At 41.7% G+C, this 20,376-nt stretch overlaps 1 long non-coding RNA gene across 7 annotated transcripts in view; it reads right to left on the bottom strand.

Moving 5' to 3' along the window:
- Positions 1 to 20,376, bottom strand: part of LOC144033802 (uncharacterized) — a 118,306-nt gene that overhangs the window by 84,990 nt on the left and 12,940 nt on the right. The window lies entirely within an intron of this gene.

Raw genomic sequence — 20,376 nt, 5'->3', positions numbered from 1 at the left:
GTGTGAAGGAATACGGAATGGTCACATGTACATGCACCACTTGTTTTACACAGGACCTGCTGACCAGGTGTCTGAAGCCATGGAGTGACTCCTCCCTCACTTTCCTCAGCAAGCCTTTGAAGAATATGATATCATCGTCAGTGGGAACATGCCCTCACTCCATAACATGTACTTGTGCAGTCAAGGTGGAGCATGTCAAACTTAATAAAACCAGCAAACATTCAAGTGACTTCATTATTACTGCAGTCTGTTCACACAATCAATGGACAACCCTTCCAACAACATCATAGAGTAGGCGAAAAGTAGCGTTCCAGGTCACACTATGTGTTCAGGAGAGTTTGAGGAATGTTGCAATGTTAATGGGGGACAATGTCAGAAAAAAAAAAAACATCATGGTATTGAGGTAATCAGATATTTTAGCTGTGTACAACACATACCTGCTCTGTAACACTACTTTTGGCCCAAACCTGTATGTCTATTTTCCATATATTGAAATGCACAACGTATTGGTAAATTTCTGGACCAACTGCAATTCATATAACTCATTATATTCTAACGGCATTTTATTTTTTTTTAGTTAATATGTTCATTTCATGTAGACTTTTATTTTACCTTATTTTATTTATTCATTTTCATGTACTGTACCTTACATTCATTGGCCAATGAAGAATTCCTTGTCATTGCAAGCATTTATAATAATTCTCCAGGCTTTTGATGTTTTACATTTCTGGACATGTAAAATAGTGTTAGGTTAGGTGTCGAATGAACACTGCATGTTGACCTCAAATGAAATAGTATTTTTTAGTTATTCAAAATGTACAAATTAACACACAACAACAATATACAAGTTATACAAACTACAACAAACCAGTGTCATACATGGAGTAATTATATGCCAGGTAAAAAACCTTTGTATTGTCCTCGAGGATCTGGGAAAGTGTCACTTATTTGCCACAAGTCCACCAAGGTACTGAAGTCTGGGATCCAGGTACAGGAAAATCATGGCGGTGCTGATGTGCCAGCAATGTTTAAAAAAGTATTTCTTGGTGTCAGTTTATCAGCTGGACTTGGATATCTTCATGGTCCTCCATGGTCATTTCCTGTACGAGTCTCTGCAAGAAGGTAACAATTGTATGTCAGATGAGGTACCAAACAATGAACTGAAAGTCACTGAGCCAATTAAGTACACATTACATGAGCAAGACTATTTGTGAAAGCCATGTAAATTCCTGCACATCGAAGTACAAGGAAGCTGTTGTATCTTCAATCAAAACTAATTAAGTTGCTTAGTGATATTTATTAGGTGAAATTGTTCAACATGGTGACAAATCGATATCTGAGTAAAGAGTTTCAAATGTTTTTGTAAGCAGTGTAGTGATTGGAACATAATTCACCCACGGAACGTTGGGACGAAGGGGGAGCTCCGGGTGGGAGGAGTTTGTTAGGATGAAAGGATGAAAGGATGAAAGGATAAAAGGACGAGATGTTAGTAGGTCTGTGAGCCTCGCGCAGAGTGAGTTGTTGTTGCTGTTAACACTGAGAAGCTGATGTCAATAAAACGCCAGTCTTTGGCTCCGGACTTCAACACTCCGCCTCCGACTCCCGTCACTACTCGCTACATTGGTGACCCCGACATCCACCTCGTTGACGTTTCCGAGGCTGATAATTTGATCGAATTGAGCGACATGGCGAACTCCGCTGATCTCAAGTTACCGGAGTTTTGGGAGTCGGCCGCGGCGACGTGGTTTGTACAAGCTGAAGCTCAGTTTGCCATCCGGGGAATTACGGACGATTCCACGCGCTACTACTACGTCGTGGCCGCGCTCGGGAGCTCCACGGCGGCCAGAGCCGTGAGTTTTATCACCTCTCCCCCGGCACGGGATATGTACGCGGGGCTCAAAGCGTACCTCCTTAAGACCTTCGAGCTGTCACAGCCGGAACGGGCTCGACGCCTTTTCGCCATCCAGGGCCGTCCGAACTAATGGAAAAAATGCTGAACCTGCTTGGCGCGGAGGAGCCGAACTTTTTGTTTATTGGACTGTTTCTGCGCCACATGCCTCCTCATGTCCAGACAGCGCTAGCGAATACTACCATCTCCGAGCCACGTGCTCTGGCGGAGGAAGCTGACCGTTTTTTCCTGGCCACCCAGCGTTACAACCACGAGGTCTTAGCCTCTGCAGGCGCCTTCCCAGTCCCGGCGACCGCAACGGCACCTCATAAGGCACGCGCTGCCGTGGATGGCCGATCAGCCCCTGGCTTATGGTATTTTCACGCACGTTTTGGAACCAAGGCGAAGTGGTGCCGCGCCCCTTGCTCCTTTGTTGCGTCGGGAAACGGCAACACCTCCACTCAGTTGCAGCTGTGAGTGCCGGCTGCTGTTTGTCATGGACACCCTCTCCAGACTCAAATTCCTTTGTGACTCTGGCGCCCGCAGAAGCGTGTTGCCTGCCTCGGCTGAAGATGCTGTCGGGGGCACTCACGGCCCGCACCTGTCAGCGGTCAACGATACACCTATCCGGACCTACGACACTAAGACAGTGGATGTATGTTCACTTGGGACTTTGTCACTGCGGACATTTCTTTTCCCCTTCTTGGCGCGGACTTTTTGTGGGCCCACAGTCTACTGGTGGATGTCAAAAATGGCCGCCTGCTGGACGCTTTGACGTTTTCCACTGTTGCTTGTGGGTGTGATGTGGAGACGTTTGAGGGCCTCGCCAGCCTGCTCTCAGATGACGACGTGTTCACGCGGCTTCTTGGAGAATTCCCCAGCCTGACCACGCCTACATTTGCAGCCACTTCTACCAAGCATGGGGTCAAGCACCACATCGAGACCGTGGGCCCGCCGGTTCACGCTAAGGCCCGACGCCTCAGCCCTGATAGATTGGCCACAGCTAAGTCCGAATTCGCCAACATGGAACGCCTTGGCATAATTGGTCGTTCGGACAGCCCGTGGGCCTCGCCTCGCCACATGGTTCCGAAGTCGGACGGCGGCTGGCGACCGTGTGGAGACTATCGCCGCCTCAATGGTGCCACGACGCACGATCGCTATCCGGTCCCGCACATAGAGGACTTCTCTGCCCACCTGGCAGGTGCGAAGGTGTTTTCCAAGGTGGACTTGGTACGGGGCTATCACCAAGTTCCGGTACACCCCGCCGATGTGCCTAAGACTGCTGTGATAACACCTTTCGGACTGTTCGAGTTTCTCAGGATGCCATTCGGCCTTAAAAACGCGGCCCAGTCTCATGGACTCTGTTCTCCGGGACATGCCGTTCCTCTTCGTCTACTTGGATGACATCCTAGTGGCCAGCTCTTCCATCGGAGAACAACTTTCACACCTCCGGCAGCTTTTCTCCAAGCTCAGCCAGGCTGGACTGATTATTAACCGAGTTAAATGTGTCTTTGGTGTGCCCTCCATCCAATTCCTTGGCCACCTCATCAACGAGGACGGCGCCACCCCGCTCTCGGCAAAAGTGGAAGCTGTTGCCGCTTTTCCTCGACCCCGGACGGCCCAGGGTCCCCGGGAGTTCCTCGGGATGGTGACTTTTTACCACAGGTTCATCCGCCACGCTGCCCATGTGATGCACCCGCTTTACGACGCACTTAAGGGTGTGGCTCCTAACCGTGCAGTCGACTGGACCGATGTGAGAGTCAAGGCTTTTGAAGAGACGAAAGCTGCGCTGTCCCGAGCGGCCTTGTTGGCCCACCCGCACCCGGATGCCCCGGTCACCCTCACTACTGACGCATCCGATTTTGCCGTCGGGGCCGTTTTGGAGCAGCGCGTCGAAGGTGCGTGGCAGCCGCTCGCCTTTTTCAGCCGCCGGTTAGTCCCTCGGGAGCGCAAGTACAGCACGTTCGACAGGGAGCTCCTTGCTGTCTGGCTGGCGATCCGCCACTTCCGCTTCATCCTGGAGGTCCGTGAGTTCACGGTCTTCGTCGATCACAAGCCCCTCACCTTCTCCATGTCGAAGTTGTCCGAGCCGTGGTCCGCGCGGCAACAGCGCCAGCTATCGTTCATATCTGAATACACCACGGACAGCCGACATATTGCTGGCAAGGACAACTGGGTTGCGGATTGTCTGTCCAGGGCATCCGTCAACACGGTACAGCTGGGCCTCGACTTTTCCCGGATGGCGGCCGACCAGGCTTCCGACCGTGACACCAGTCGCTTCGGGGCTCCGACACCGGGTTGCAAGTTAAACCGGCTCATGTTGACCTGGCCGGACCCTTGGACGTGCCCCGCGCCCCCCACCGCGGCAGCCCCCCTGGGCTGCGCCTTGTGGACCGTGTGGGGTCCCTTCCAGTTGTTCCTGCATCCCCGCCAGTTGGTGCGCGGGACTGTTCTGGTGTTTCTGCTGTGTCACTCCCGCCCTCGCTCCCTGGGTCCTGTACCCGCAGGGGTCGGGCAGTTTTGCCGCCCCGTCATCCGGAGTTTGATTGTGGGTGAATTCTGGGGGGGTTTGTGTAGTGATTGGAACATAATTCACCCACGGAACGTTGGGACGAAGGGGGAGTTCCGGGTGGGAGGAGTTTGTTAGGATGAAAGGATGAAAGGATACAAGGACGAGATGTTAGTAGGTCTGTGAGCCTCGCGCAGAGTGAGTTGTTGTTGCTGTTAACACTGAGAAGCTGATGTCAATAAAACGCCAGTCTTTGGCTCCGGACTTCAACACTCCGCCTCCGACTCCCGTCACTACTCGCTACAGCAGCACTTTTCTGAGTGGTTGGTAGCAACAAGACACGGGGGGAAAAAAGCCGTATTTACGAGTCTGAGTTGCAGATGTGTAGTTTAGTTAACACCATTATTTTGTACGATATACTAAACATATCAGCAAACGATGTAATCTAAATACCACATATTCCAAGCAAAGGTATGTTTTGAGCCATTCACATGCATGCTCGAATGGATTATTTTTCCATGCTGACATAGTTGTACGTTACCAAGACACCGCGTTCTCTTCCTCGTCGTCTCCCTCGCCCTCTTTGAGATGGTCCAAATGTCTATAAAACATATAACATAACTGTTTGATCACTGTTGCATGGTTTAGTTGCACGAACAAATATGAACATAGATAGCCATTAGCGTTAGCTGACGTACAGTATTTCCTAACAATGCCACAAAAAAATAAATTCTGAAATTAAATGGCTAAATCACAAATTTAGGGATCTGTACAGTATGTCTAACAAATGCAATTCACTTACGTCATCACTCGAGGGAATACCAGAAGTCGTTTGCGCTTCTGTTCTGGTGAAATCGCTGGTAGGCTGGCGAAGTATGGTCTCTCTGGGACACCGTAGTTTGTGTGCTTAAAATCATTGCATTGTCTTGTTTGACCGATAGATGGCGGTCGTGAGCTACACACTGGGGCTTTAAATATACTGTACTTGAAAGTATACTTATGTCCACAGTTTAGTTCACAGCAAATCACCCAGTGATGAATTGACAGGGATACTCTGAAACCAAAGGTGGCCAACTTAACCTCTAGGCAGTCCAGCCGCATTGTGTGGAGGGCCTTAATTAATAATTTAAGCAAAGCCTCAGAAAAAGTACACACATTTTTTTCGAAGCTTCGCCCCATAAAGTACTCGTTGAAAATAAGGAAGCACAAGTGTCAATGCCGATGTAATGACCGTTTTCAACTTTAAACCAACACCTCTTTTGAAGAGAACATTTGAAGTAGGCTATGAGTGAGGGGCTCAGTTTTGCAAAAATGTAATATTTATAGAATATGTCACAATTGTTCAGTTGCTAGTCATGTAAAATTTCAGATGTGTTTCAAATAAACATTTAGAAAGTATATTTGTATCAATTACTCAGTATACCACACAAAGAAAACTGTTTCACTTAAACTATATACTTGAACTACATATAATTGCCCTGTTTTTGCTATAAACCATAATTTCACCCAATAAATTTAATAAAATAATACGTAGGTATGTCTCCTGCTCTTTTCCATGGATATTATGACTAAAGAAAGCCAACTATGACATTAAATAGTCGATATCCTTGTCAAAATGTGAACTTTTATATCTAATTGTCGGAGTATAACATTCTGTGTCAAGTTGGACATTAGGAGGATGTTTTTAATTTCTGCCAAAAGTGTAATCCAAACAATAATGTGGTACAATCAAAATGTAGTACAACCACAAATAGCATGATACATTAAAAATATTTAAAACGTACAAGTACATTCTAAGTAGGCCTATATACTACAGTATGTAAATTTTTAGTTTGTTTTAGTTTTTAGTTTTTAATGTTTTTTAGTTTTAAATGTTTTAGTTTTAATTTTTTGTTTTAAATGTTTTAGTTTTAATTTTTAGTTTTAAATGTTTCAGTATACTTACAAGTACACTTAACATTTACTTGGTTAAAACTAAGCCAAAAATGTATAGATAGAAATGTATATTTTTTTTTAATCATCTGACTACCGGATAGTCAATATAATTTCTGTAGGATAGTCGAATGGCAAAATATTCAATAGCTGTAGCCCTCCATACGCCATACTTTATCACCTAATTACACATATACAGCATGCTGTGAAATATACCTCAATACCATTCCAAATACAAAGTCAAATACAATTGTTTTAACTACAGAAAATAATATAATTGCAACAACAACGAAAATCACATAAAGGAAAAGTTGTGGGAAACGTCTTGCGCTGTACTCAGTCCATTCTTCCTCAGCGAGCTCCACCCACACAAAAACACTTCCCTGAGCTCTGACCTGGCATCGTTCTCCTGATTTTCTCCTCTCCCCTCTCATCAGCCCTCTGCAGACCCCGTCGGCCCCCCACGTACTCAACCTATTAACAGACCCCGCTTCACTGTAATGATGCCTCTCCTTTTGCCTGTGCAGCTGCTGTGTTGAATAGAGAGGAGAAAACCGGGAACCTCAACATCCGTGCCATTGTTTCACTTATTTCTGAGGCACAGACAGAAGACTAAAATGTGTTGGGTGTACTCTATGATGACACTTTCACACTCTAATAGTAGATACTAGTTATTGAATAAAAGAGTCCAATGAAAAATTATGCCTGCATGAGGATGATAATACTCAATTTTGAATAATAGTTTAAGGAGGGTGTTGATTTTAACAGTGATTATAATTTTGTGTGTAATTTGAGTTGGCTGCCTTGTGTCGGGCAGAAATATCTGCTATGATGATGATGTGCAACCACAATAATCACACTGTTAAATACACCAATAATTCCCAGCCAGGGTGCCATAGTAGAAAAAACATCAGGAGTGTGGTGTGAATTTCTATTCTAATTTCCCTTAATTTGTCAGAAAATGAATAAATAATAAATGTATTTTTTATTTTTAAATTCCAAATATCTGTATCTGTGTTCATCCATCTATGCTAACGACGTATAGTGACAGGCAGAACATGTTTAATGCTCTTCCAATAGATGGCAGAACGTACAACAAACCTGTTGCCATTCATGCATGTACATGTAGCAAGTACATACATGTTATGTCAATAAAGGTTTGGAAACACTGCAGCATGTGTTTGTTTTGTTGTATTGCAAAGGCAACATTTTAGATCCTGTGCTGGATGTCATGATTGGTCTTATTTTGGGCTACATGTCAGGCATCTGATGAAAGCTCCATCAGTCAGTATTTTTCAGGCTTTCGTGATGACCACAAAATGTTGGCTGCTGCAGCACACAAGGACAAAACAGTTTGGGGTGCCGTATCACACATTGTAACAAACCTCACAAGTCTCAATCGCAAAGCAAAAATGTGACTACATATAATGGTGCCATAAATCTAATTGTTTTTTTAATTGGAATAGGTTGGAAGTATGAACCGTATTATCCAAATCTCACATTGGCCTTGTATTCTCTGCCTCCTTAACACTCCTCGCTGCTGTTAGACCCATAGTTATGAGTACAGAAAACACTGTTTGGAGCTTAAGTAGTGCATATTTCATATTCAATGTCAATGTGCATACTATATTTACAATTCACTTGAGCAGAAATGACCAATCCAAGTAAGTGTGGTGATTAGTGGATAGAATTTTAGCCTGAGAACCATAAAAAAGATTTGCATTTGCTGTCAATCCGTTGTCTTTTCCTGATATTCTATCCAGTTGTGTCACCAGGTGAGCTATTTTTCACAGCAGGCACACAAAGTTGTAGACGATAAATCTAAGCTTCCAACTTTGTGGCAACAGAGTGTGGATGTTTTTTGTTTTGTTCCTACATAACCTCGCTCCAGGGCACAAAGCAAGGTCCATAAAGGCATTGTTGAGATGAATGAGAGGAGACATTGAGAACCAGACCCAATATCACTTACCACTGACCTTGCAAAATCAAGAAATCTCAGTTCTTGAGGAGTATGCATGGGTTTTGAAGTAGCACGACATAGCACCCATTATTATTATTCATATATGTCTTCATGTAAACGTTTGATCAATTGTAAATTGTGATTGCACCCACGTGAAGTCTGAAGATGGCTTTCCGTGATGTGGACATTGCTATAATATGTTAATGCAAAAAAACTAACATGTCTGCTCTTTACTGTTGCATTTAATCATACACCACATGCTACAAAATTCACAGTGGATATTTTGTTATTCTGGAAGAAATTGCTGGCACGTATTAAATTGCATCCACCCGCCAATTACGTATTTCCCACACAGTCAGAATTGGATCACCTCTCGTTGTGCAGTTATCTCTTTCCTCACAAGTCTTTCAGAACTTAAAAGCTACACAGCCAATTCATTTTGCTTCTTCAAATTCAAACTTTCGAGTGTCTGGCCCTTGGGAATTTCTGTCCTATACAATAAATCCACAACAAATGACCATTTACACAATAAAGTGAGATCCACTATCGAGCTGTACTACATAGCCTTTACAGAAACAACAATCTGTTTTAATTCATTTCATTTTCATGTTTATCTATTTATTTGACTGACAGAGAGGTATTCGTTTTCGAGCGCTGTTTGTAATTATGGAATTACTAATAACTAATTCTTGACTAGTGACTTACTTGCTTATGTGTACTGCTGAGCTCTTTAATTAAAAAAATAAAGCTGTACGGCAAAGCAAACCATCAGTGCCGATTAAACTTTCAATTAAAAGTATCACATGTCCAAATATTGTGAAGATTAACTCATTTGCTCCCAAAAACATATAAATACATTCTATTTTAAATGTTTTGCGTGTCCGAAAGACGGATTTATACGTTTACATTTTTTTTTATACTACAACATACTGGATGTTGAGCTGAAAACATTATTACTTTAGCTCAGATATTTTGCATGGGTGGTCTTCTAACCCAGTAGTTCTCAACCCTGGTCCTCGGTGACCCTTATCCAGCCTTGTTTTTCATGTCTCCCTCAGCCAACACAGGTGAGGATCGATATCAGGCTTCATGCAGCCTCTCAATTGCAGAGAACGGTTGAAGCAATGGGAGTTATTACAAAACAGCCAGCAGGTGGAAGCAGAGTATAGGAGCTCAACCAGGGCCATGTTGCAAAAAAGCTCTTTTTGCCAGTGTTTTCACTTGGAATGTGAATAATGATGAAACTTAGCTATATTCTGATGCTAATTGCTGCAAAACGGAAACAGATAGAAATATACTTTTTTTCCTGATGAAAGGAGACTTTAATCTTTCTTTTGGTAGGTTCCATGTTTTTATAGCAATAGAACACAATATTCTAAAACAGCCGAGAGTGAAGGGGGTTGCTTCAGTCAAAATGACTGGGAGTGAATGAGTTAATGAGAAAGTGACACAACAAAGAAAAGTGTCACCGCTTCCTTTTTTTTTTTTTTTTTTATCTACACAACTACAAACCCAAAATGTATATTTTGCATTGTCACTACTAGAATTAACTATCCTTTGTGGAGGCCAAACTATTTCAATATTAGCGTATCTGAGTAATTATTTGAATCAAAAGGATCACTGAGAAATTTACAGGCCAGATGGACACAAGAGTACTAATGGTATTTTAATGACACTAAAGCTTGTTGAATTGTTGGCAATAGTGTGAGCAATGAAGTGTTATTCTCCTCTGTGCATTACCATATGCTGCCCTTGAACAGGCCCTGACTGCTCTCGTCGCACTGCAGTATGCAGCACGACGTCCACATGAATGTGCTTTCATATGGCAGGACAAAAGCCCCTTTTGTCTGATTTCAACAGATCATGTAAAATAAGACTCAATGGAGGATAAGCGGTTCAGATAATGGATGGATGATATTGCCTTAGCATATAGTGTATGTCAAGTATTTTCGACAAGTATATTCAGTCTTCGGATATCACGGTCGTGGCAGTGATCCTTAAAGATTTGCGTTTCTTGAGGAGAAAGCTTTTCAAACGCGTGTTCACAAGCATATAGCCGTCGTTAATGACTCCAAAATGAGACAAAAGAATGAAGAATTGACTATATGACCAGAAGCAGTCATAGTAAATTGGCTGGAAAGCCTGTAAAGGTTTATGACACAGAGAGGAGAAGGAGGAGGGAGAGAGAGAGAGAGAGAGAGAGAGAGAGAGAGAGAGAGAGAGAGAGAGAGAGAGAGAGAGAGAGAGAGAGAGAGAGAGAGAGAGAGAAGAGAGAGAGAGAGAGAGAGAGAGAGAGAGAGAGAGAGAGAGAGAGAGAGAGAGAGAGAGAGAGAGAGAGAGAGAGATGGGTTCATCCCGAGTTTGAGCTGGCGTCTGTGGAAGATGGCTGTGTCTCAGTCATTTGAAGTAGCTAGAATCTTTCTTTACTGACCTCAGGTGCCTCCATTGTTTTCTGTGCACCACCTCTATATCCCAATTCTCGTCTACTGCTGGGGACATTTTATCTTCATCTCTCTTACTTCTTCTTCTTCTTCTTTTTTTTTTTTTTTTTTTTTTTTTTTTTTTAAATATATTAGGAGTCTTCTTTTAAATCCAGTTATTACCCAAGCTCATCCATGCATTACTGCTCCTGCAATGCTGCAGCCTTCACATAGAAGTGGACAATAATCTTTTGATGCATTTACATGATCAGAAATTCAGAAGATTCAGTACTGCGTCACTACTAATTTGATTTTTTTTTTTCCTCACCTATTTCGAGCCGCCCATTTTGTCAATGGGCTGTGATTGGTTACCTGGGTTTTAAATGGGAACAAACCCTAATCTGCCTCTTAATACCACCACCATTGTAATCTAATATAAAAATACACTACTGGAAACAGTCGAGTCAATAGAAGTACAACGGAATGAAGAGACTGTTCGCAATAAATAAATATTGTTATTGAAGAAACATTACAATTTAGGTTGTCAGTGCTTCTGCCATACAGTATACATATACGTAGCTACATACAGTACATTCAAACATACATATATATGTACTGTACATACATACAGGGGTGTGGTGTTTTCCACTTCACTGCATTCTTTGAACAGAAGTACAACCACATATCTTTATTGGGACTTTTTCCTGCAACTGAATATTGTTGTCTAATTTCATTTCCATTTTTGAATTAATTTTATTGTGTGTTCTACGCAAAATACGTATTTTATGAACAAATGGCAAGACAAATTACAGAAAAGTAAAACTACCATTTCATGTAATTCTAAGGACAAACACTATTGGGAGGTGAATCACTATTGGGAGGTGAATACACTTCATCTTAAAATTGTTGCAAAGTTGCAACCCATTTTATACAAGTCAAGAATAATAAATATTTACATGTACAAATGTACACTTGTGTGTTAGATTTCTGTTTCAAATGAGTGTGACATACAGCCAAAAGAATATTGCTAGCTTTGACGAGCCAAAAGCTGAGCTGCGCTGTAGTAAGGCAAGGCTGTTTTATTTCTATAAGACATTTTATACACAAGGCAATGCAATGTGTTTTACACAAGCAAGGACACAACACCTACAGGTATCAAAATACACAATAGGAACTAGTAGTGACTATAAGCACAAGTGAGTAGCACTTCCTGAGTCTTCCCCAATATCACATGTATTATGTGGGAACTTAGTATGCCTGAGTACTGTTCTGGAAAAAAAAAAAAAAAAAAAAAAAAAAAAAAAAAAAGTCTGTATGCATTTATTTTTTAACTACCGTAGCTGTCCATGACCCACCCAAAATGGGCCTGGGACCCACTTTGGGTCTTGACCCAACAGTTTAGAATCACTGTATGGGACCAAAAAAAAGTTATTTTATGCATTCAACATTGCTGCCACTGAAGAAAAAGAAAAAATGAATCATTGGTACCACCCTACCCACGCTCGAGCTGCAAGAACGAAGTCTAGTCGAACCTTAAACATTACTTGACAATAATATGTTATATGTGACCTCACTAATCTAAGCACGACATTCTGATTAATATTACATTTATGGAATATGAGTTAAGCAGCAAAATCCAGCAGTTTTTATCAAAATCAGAAGGCGGCCTTTTTGTCGAGTGAAAATGACATCACAGTTGCTCAGGTCTCAGGTAACAACCAATCAAAGCTCAGCTTCAGAAAACAGGTGAGCTGTGATTGGTCGTTGCCTGAGACCTGAGTAACTGTGATGTCATCTTCGGTCGACAACAAGTGGCAAAATGCCCACCCCTTGAGATGGATAAAAACGGCTGGATTTTGCTGCATAACTCACATTCCACAAATATTAAATATTAATCAGAATGTCATGTTTACACTAGTGAGGTCACATATAACATTGTCAAGAAATTTTCAAGGTTGACTTTCTCTTTAACAATGCCCTGGTAGGCAGTCTGTAGTAGGTGTGGCTCTATTTGTAATATTATGTTGCATCTAATCTAATCAAGTTAGTGGAGCGGCATCCTGACTTGGGTTTGCACTACAGTTCCAAAACAGCATTGGTGGAGTCACCAGGTATACAAAATAAGAAACGCAACTGACCACAACCATGTTCGGAACAAAAAACAAGAAGTTACTGATGTAGAAGGGCTATGACTATGCTAATGCACAGTTGTATTTCAGTGAAATGCAGGTGGAACATTTTTGACAGTCAATTTCAACACCTGACAACTTTGTCAAATTTTTATTAATAAGACAAGACTTGAAACGGAAAAAAATGAAAAAGCTTTGCTGGTGTGAGTATATATTTTTACTGTGTTTATATGTTTTCATGTTATTCATTGATGTTGCTCTTTCCTTATACATGTTTGCATCCAGGGCTGGACTAGCACAAAAAGAAATTGTCCCGGGCATTTTGTCTTAGGCGCCCAGCCCGATTTCTGCCTACCATGTTGTTCTGCCATTGATGTTTATCGATGATGTTTCAGTTTGAGAGCTATATTCGAAATGGATTACCAAGCTAGTCTCTCTAAATTGTGGGCCAGTTGCTTGGGGTAAAATGTAGGAAAATAATAATTAAAAAGCACTGCATCAGCCGCAAAAGAGGCCAGTCCATCGGGCATCTGCCCTATATGCCGGATGGCCAGTCCAGCCCTGGAAATTGTATCGTTTTAAGTGTGTTTAAAGACAACAAAAAGAATTACCGTAAATGCTATAATAGTGTGCCTAGGCTGCATTTCTATATCGCAGATTTGAGTTCTGAGAAATAAGCCAGACGATGAAGAGTGATTACTGTATATAAATTATTGACTTTGGCAATGGACTGTACTTTAAATACGAGTTGTTGATCAAGAGTAGTGCGTTTTTATTGATCTGCAATAGCACTGCAAGAGTGATGGAGCTTACACTATTTGTGCGTTTGCTATCAAGAATATGGAAAACTCTCCAACACCTGCGAAATATCCCCCATACTTATTTAGCTTTACGTGTGTCTTGGGTCTCCTTACACATCTCAACCTTGCAGCATTCTCACATTCATCACGTGACCAACGCCCTCCCTCCTTGTTTTTCATTCTCGCTATCTCTGCCATTCGAACCTGTCGATTCAGATACATTTTGCTTCATCACAAGCATAGAAATGTTATGTTTGTAATTTTAGATGCTGCAAAAATATACAGTCCGCGTATTCAAATGATCTTACACAAACTTGTAAGTCTGCACATACAATACAAGCACATTGATGAGAGTCTCGCATGTGTGTGCGTTTGTGAACGTGTGCATGTCCACCTCACTTTTCCTTGCTTGCTGAGAGAGGATGGGGTAATCTGCACTGGTTTCCATGGCACCAGACAGACCTTGCTTGCTTGGCGAAGGCACGTAGCTTCCTCACTGCTCTATTTCCCCGGAGCCCTCCACTCTGGAGTCTTCGTGCATATGTGTGTTTGTGTGTGTGAGTCTATGAATAGTCCTAGATATTCATGTACAATACACATGAATTGTGATGCACAAAGCAAATAGGTAACAATTAGAAATGCAGAGTAAATACTTACTGATGGCACATATGAACTATGGTGAAAACAAAGCATGTATGTGTCAATGCAAATATTTGTAAGTACCTTTGTTGATTGCACATGGAAATATGTTAGATTTAAATTCAGGAGGAAAATGTGTGTGCAAGGACTTTTCAAAAAATATCATGTTTACTTTTGTTACTTTCTAAGCAACTGTTCAATTATAATTTACTACTTTTTGTATTTTATATAATAAAATGGAATTTGAAAACCAGCAAAACAAAACAAAAAATAAGATAAATCACAGCAACAGCTATAATAAAATTCAGACTTTCCCCAATTTTATTGAAGGCTTTCTATACAGTATATGTATTTATCATTTGTAGCTTTGTACACACAGCCAGGTTTCCATTCATTTAATACATGATGTTTAATTCCTCTGCAAAAATTGGTTCCCTGACCTGATGCAATTACATTTCTTCATCTCAAAAGGCAATCACTGTGTTTAGAGCCACTTTCCTCGCAGCATTCACTGCCAGCTCATATCCATCCATCTATCTCCAGACTCCAGCCTAGCTGAATAATTTAGCAGGCTATATTTCCAGCCATCTGCTTCCCTCTCTCGCGCTCCCTACCTCATTCCTCTCCGCACATTTTCTCTGCCCGAGTTGTCTCTCTTAGGTCCGTAATGTTCCACAAACAAAATTCAAACTTTTTAAAATTTGCAAAAATATGTGCATTATTTTATTGGGGCACTATCAGCTCCCACTGCTTCCTGTTGCTGAGTGTAGAATGTTGTGCTCGTTGTACAAAAGTGTTCGATTTATACTACCGTTGAACCACCTGAGTGTTGTTAGACTGCTGAGGCAGAACTTATAATCCAACTATTGATTCAGTGCCCTTTTGCACCACTGCAAACTAAAACCGGAGTCACAAACTAAAACAAATAACTCGTGGTCAGTATCACTTAAAGCTGAGCGTGAAAATTGTCTCTTCCCTGTAAATGATTAATTGTTTAGTGTACCTGATGTATTTCTATCCAATATGGTGCGTTTTCACAAACTGCAATAAATATTGGCATCTCTGCCAGCAGAGGGCGGCAGAACACCTTTTTCCATCATCTTGAGTCAACCATACGTTTTGGACGTCAGTGTGCTTACAACTACACGTTCAGAGTGAAACTGAGTACTGTACATTCAGCTAGATACTGTCTGCTTTGTAACAGAGGTGCAGGCCTCATCTATGTTATCACTGAAGAGCGGCAAAAACAATGTTTATAGTGGGCGATCACAGAAAATACTAATTACAAGGATCAATTGATGCACAAAAGTGCAGAACAATAAGAGGAAAGTGATTTTATATAGAAAAACATATGCAGGTTTATGTTTTCCGAATTTGAGTGGAGTTGGTTCTCATTAATCAAGAGGATGATGCAACCTACTGTTGAGTTTGTGAGGCAGGCAGACCTGCTGCCTGGCTATAAAACTAATCTGCTGATCTGCCGTCTGTGATGTGGCAGTCCTCATGTAGCCTTCAGGACACCAGTGTGTATTACAGATACGCATGAGGCTGATGCTAAGCATGACCTGCAATGACCGCCTGCCTTCATTTATTTATAATCTCAGTCAGACTGCAAACCCAGTGAACTGAAGCACAATTTAAGCATGGCAACCAGGCAGACTAAGTTGAACAAATCTGCTGTGGCCATCTTGACACGTTTGGAATCGAACCGCTGATCAGCCGGATGCACTTGTAGTCCACAGAGATATCACAACCTCGAGCTGTTTAGGAACTGCAGAACGCTTTTGGTGGAGTATTAGGGGTCAACTCAAATTTTGGCGGATGGGGGTTAGTCTGTAGAAGGTATTGCACACATTGGCTTTAGAATGAGGTGTGTATTTGCTATTTGCAGCCATGATCAGATTATGCAGATTCAATCTACATGCATTGCCCACATTTTGCTCTGATCAGTCTGAGACAGAATACAACAAGATGGAGAAACTAAACAAAAAGAAGAAAGAGGGCTTATGGGCACTGGTTGGAGACTGTGTGGGGTTGCGGTCACTGAAAAAAGGAGGAGGAAGAGCCAAGGCAGAATGAGAAGGTGGTGCAAAGAAGAAGAAGAGCGGGAGAGTGGATGAAGGGGCTCTGGAGGGGGGCAGGCGCGGGTGTGGGAGGGGGCTGCCGCTTGCTTACTGCTGATGCCGGAGCACAGCACGGCCAGGCTGAACCGAGTGAACTGCAATGGAGGTCAGGGAGTCCAACATTCCTCTGGAACACTGTGTTTACACTGTGTAGCAGAGGGGAGGGAAGAGGGGGCGGGGAGGGAGGAGTGGGGGGTTGCGAGGGGGACGACGGATAGGGAAGGAAATCATTTCCCGCTTACGCTGTACAAGGTAATGGGACACGGATGTGGAGGGGGGACGCAGGGTATGTTTCTATGTCAAATCTGTGCACACACGAAAAAAAAAGGAGTTTGAGATTTTGGAATTCAAGATGAGAAAGGAAAATGCCAGTAGATCAAACTGTACCTTTTTAGTTCGGCAAAACACAATGTGTGCACTTATCAATGCTGCAATTTTGTTACATTTTTGTAACAGAATGTATTTAATTTTATTCACCTCTCTATAAGCATGTTTTGAAAATGTTTGCAATAAACATGTGCCTCTTTAGAATAGTAAATGAAAATGTGTAGATCAAATAAGGGCATGCCACACAATTGTTTATGTACTCATCAAATAATACGTTAGTTATTATATATATATATATATATATATATATATATATATATATATATATATATATATATATATATATATATATATATATATATATATATATATATATATATATATATATATATATATATATATATATATATATATATATATATAAATGATTTAAGGACATTACACTGGAAATTGATAACTGCATGTTCAATTCTCATCAAAGCTTTTAAACATGAATCTCGTGTGGAAAAATTACACACGGCTCACACAGTGAAAAGTGCATCCTCTCCCACTGTTTGAAACCTCACTACTGTCTACCCAATGAAGACAATTACTTTCCCCATCTGCTGGTACAACCAAGAAACTACAGTACAGTATGTCGTCAGCTCACACAATCACCCTTATGCAGTACTTTTGTTTGATGTACAGTTTAAAAAATATATTGAAAAAGTACTGTATTCAAAAACATTACCCAGTGTTTAATACCTCATACACCAACATTAAGATTGTGGGTCTATGTGAATTTATACTGCAAATACTATTTAAAACCCATTTGCTGACATCTAAATAGAATATTTGCCTCAAAAAGTGTAGAGCATCGTTCATTGAATGCAAGACGATACAAGACCTTTGAAGAATGGCTTCATCACTCCAGGGGTCTGCTGCGCAGCAACGCTGTGGAAGCTGTGCATCATGCAGACAATGTTTTCTATTGTTTTTGACTATGTATATCAGTTTTAGGTGCTTAAGAAATGAATGTGTGCATGTGTGTGTGCGTGTGCGCATACGTATTCTATTCTAGCCCATTGCAAATGTACAGAATAAAAAAAAAAACTGGTAGAAAAGACAGATTTGAGGTGATCAAGAGACAAAAGAAAAGAACAGGGACAAAAATCCAGTAAAAACTCAACTGCCTTCAGTTCAACCGTTCTGGGCTCTGTTTTCATGACCAAAGCAAGTCTGGCTCGAGGTGTGGTATAAATCTGCACAGGGGCGGGCTAGACTTTGTTTTGGTATTTTTTGCAGATGCACAACTCGGCACAATTTGAAACAGGTGTTTTGCGCCATTGGGGGCTTGAACACAGCCCACTTGAGTCACTGCCAGAGAAATCAATGTACACTCTAAAACCAGTTGGGTAAAAAAAAAAATACTCAAATTGGGTCAAGAATGGACCAACCCAACTTTTTTTTTTTTTTAGTTATTTAACCACCCATAAAAGTTCGTTCAAATTAAATTAATAGCCCACAATTAACCCCAAAATTGGGTGCTGTGTGGGATATTCATTTGACCCAACTTTCTGGGGTATTTAGTCCATAAAATTGAAGTGAGTCAAAAATGAATCGACCCAGGTATTTAGCTCATAAAGTTGTGCCAAATAACCCACAAATCAACCCTTTGGGTTGGGTTATTCATTTGACCCAACTTTTGGGGGTTAGTTGACTAACTGATTGATTGAATTAGGTAAATAATTAACCATCGCCACTAGAAATCTAAAAACTAGAACAAAAAACTAGAAATCAACCCAATTTTTGGGTTGTTTTGGGGTTATTCATTTAACCTTGGGTTGGTTTGTGGATTATTCATTTGACCCAACTGTTTGGGTTAATTAAATAACCCAAAAAAGTTGGGTCAGTCCCTTTTTGACCCAACCATTTTTAGAGTGTATTCAACCGAGTAGCAAAGTATGATGGCCACCAGTGACTTTGCTTCTCACGACAGTGAGTCAGCGGCATTTTTAGTCCCCATTCATATGGAAGTCCGTGGTCTTGACACATGCCTTCTTTTCAAATAAATGCTTCCAGTGCCGTCAGCTGCTGGGCTTATAAGAACTATGTACTTCTGGTCATTTAAAACTGAGTTTAATGCTGAATGTGCTACTTAAATAAAGATGACTTGACTTGACTTGACTATTGTCTCTCCCGTGCGCCATTTTGAATATTGTGAAGAGCAATATTGCTTACGAAGAATACGTTACAGCAAAGAAATGAATTTGACTGCATGGTTTGTTTTGAACCGGGCTGAACAGCGGTCACTGACTGTCTGTCCAGAACCGCTTTCTTTCTTTCTTTCTTTCTTTATTTCTTTCTTTCTTTCTAATGCTGAATGTGCTACATAAATAAAGTTGACTTGACTTGACTATTGTCTCTCCCGTGCGCCATTTTGAATATTGTGAAGAGGAATGTTGCTTACGAAGAATACGTTACAGCAAAGAAATTAATTTGACTGCATGGTTTGTTTTGAACCGGGCTGAACAGCGGTCACTGACTGCCTGTCCAGAACCGCTTTCTTTCTTTCTTTCTTCCCTTTCTTTCTTTCTTTCTTTCTTTCTAATGCTGAATGTGCTACATGACTAATAACTAAAACTAAACTGTCTCATGTCAACATACCTCCTGGATGCCAATGTACAACTTTCCTAATATACCGCACTTTGATGACATCTTGTGGCATATTATGGCATTTCAGAAAGAGAATATAAACTTCATATAGGTGGATTTTTATTAAAATAGTTGACAGAGAGGAAAATGGGTTAACACTGACAGTGAAATGTGAATATGCAAAGATCACTGAACAGTTGCATCACGATGCATATAAGAATCAATTCTTCTATTTCTAGTATGGTTAAGAAGCACTGAATGCAGTGGCTGGAAATGTTAAGCTATTGTTGCTGTTTTGTGAGGATGTTCATTTGTTACTCATTACATTTCATTTGTAAAATAAAACAACAATATAATCCATCCATTTTCTTGACCACTTATTCCTCACAAGGGTCACGGGGGGTGCTGGCGCCTATCTCAGCTGGCTCTGGGCAATAGGCGGGGGACACTCTGGACTGGTTGCCAGCCAATCGCAGGGCACACAGAGACGAACAACCATCCACACTCACAAGCAAACCTAGGGACAATTCGGAGTGCCCAATTAACTTGCCATGCATGTCTTTGGAATGTGGGAGGAGACCGGAGTACCCGGAGAAGACCCACGCGGGCATGGGGAGATGGGCATGGGGACTCCACCCAGGAAGGCCGGAGCCTGGACTCGAATTTGTTGGATCTCTAAATGGCTTACTTACTCTGTGGTGATGTGAATAAATGTTTTTTTGTTGCTGCTGTTGGATTATTTTTATTTTATTTAGCATTCCAAATTGGTCACGGCCAATGTAAACAAACAAACATGATTGGGTGGACTATAGAGGACTATATCAGAATTGGGCCGTAGGCATTGCCGTGCAAATCAAATGTAAAAGTCTGCAGTCCATGTGGAGCCCATGCCTTTGGGATGTAATCTGCAGGTACTGTCCCTTGTTCCTTTTACTGAGACTAAGTGGGGCAGCACCACACAGGAGCCCCCCCCCCCCCCCCCCCCCCCCCCCCCCCCCCCCCCCCCCCAGGAAGG

Source organism: Festucalex cinctus, chromosome 13 (assembly GCF_051991245.1).
Source record: "Festucalex cinctus isolate MCC-2025b chromosome 13, RoL_Fcin_1.0, whole genome shotgun sequence".
In the NCBI taxonomy this organism is placed as follows: Eukaryota; Metazoa; Chordata; class Actinopteri; order Syngnathiformes; family Syngnathidae; genus Festucalex; species Festucalex cinctus.
This window is presented reverse-complemented; position numbering and strand designations above follow the sequence as displayed.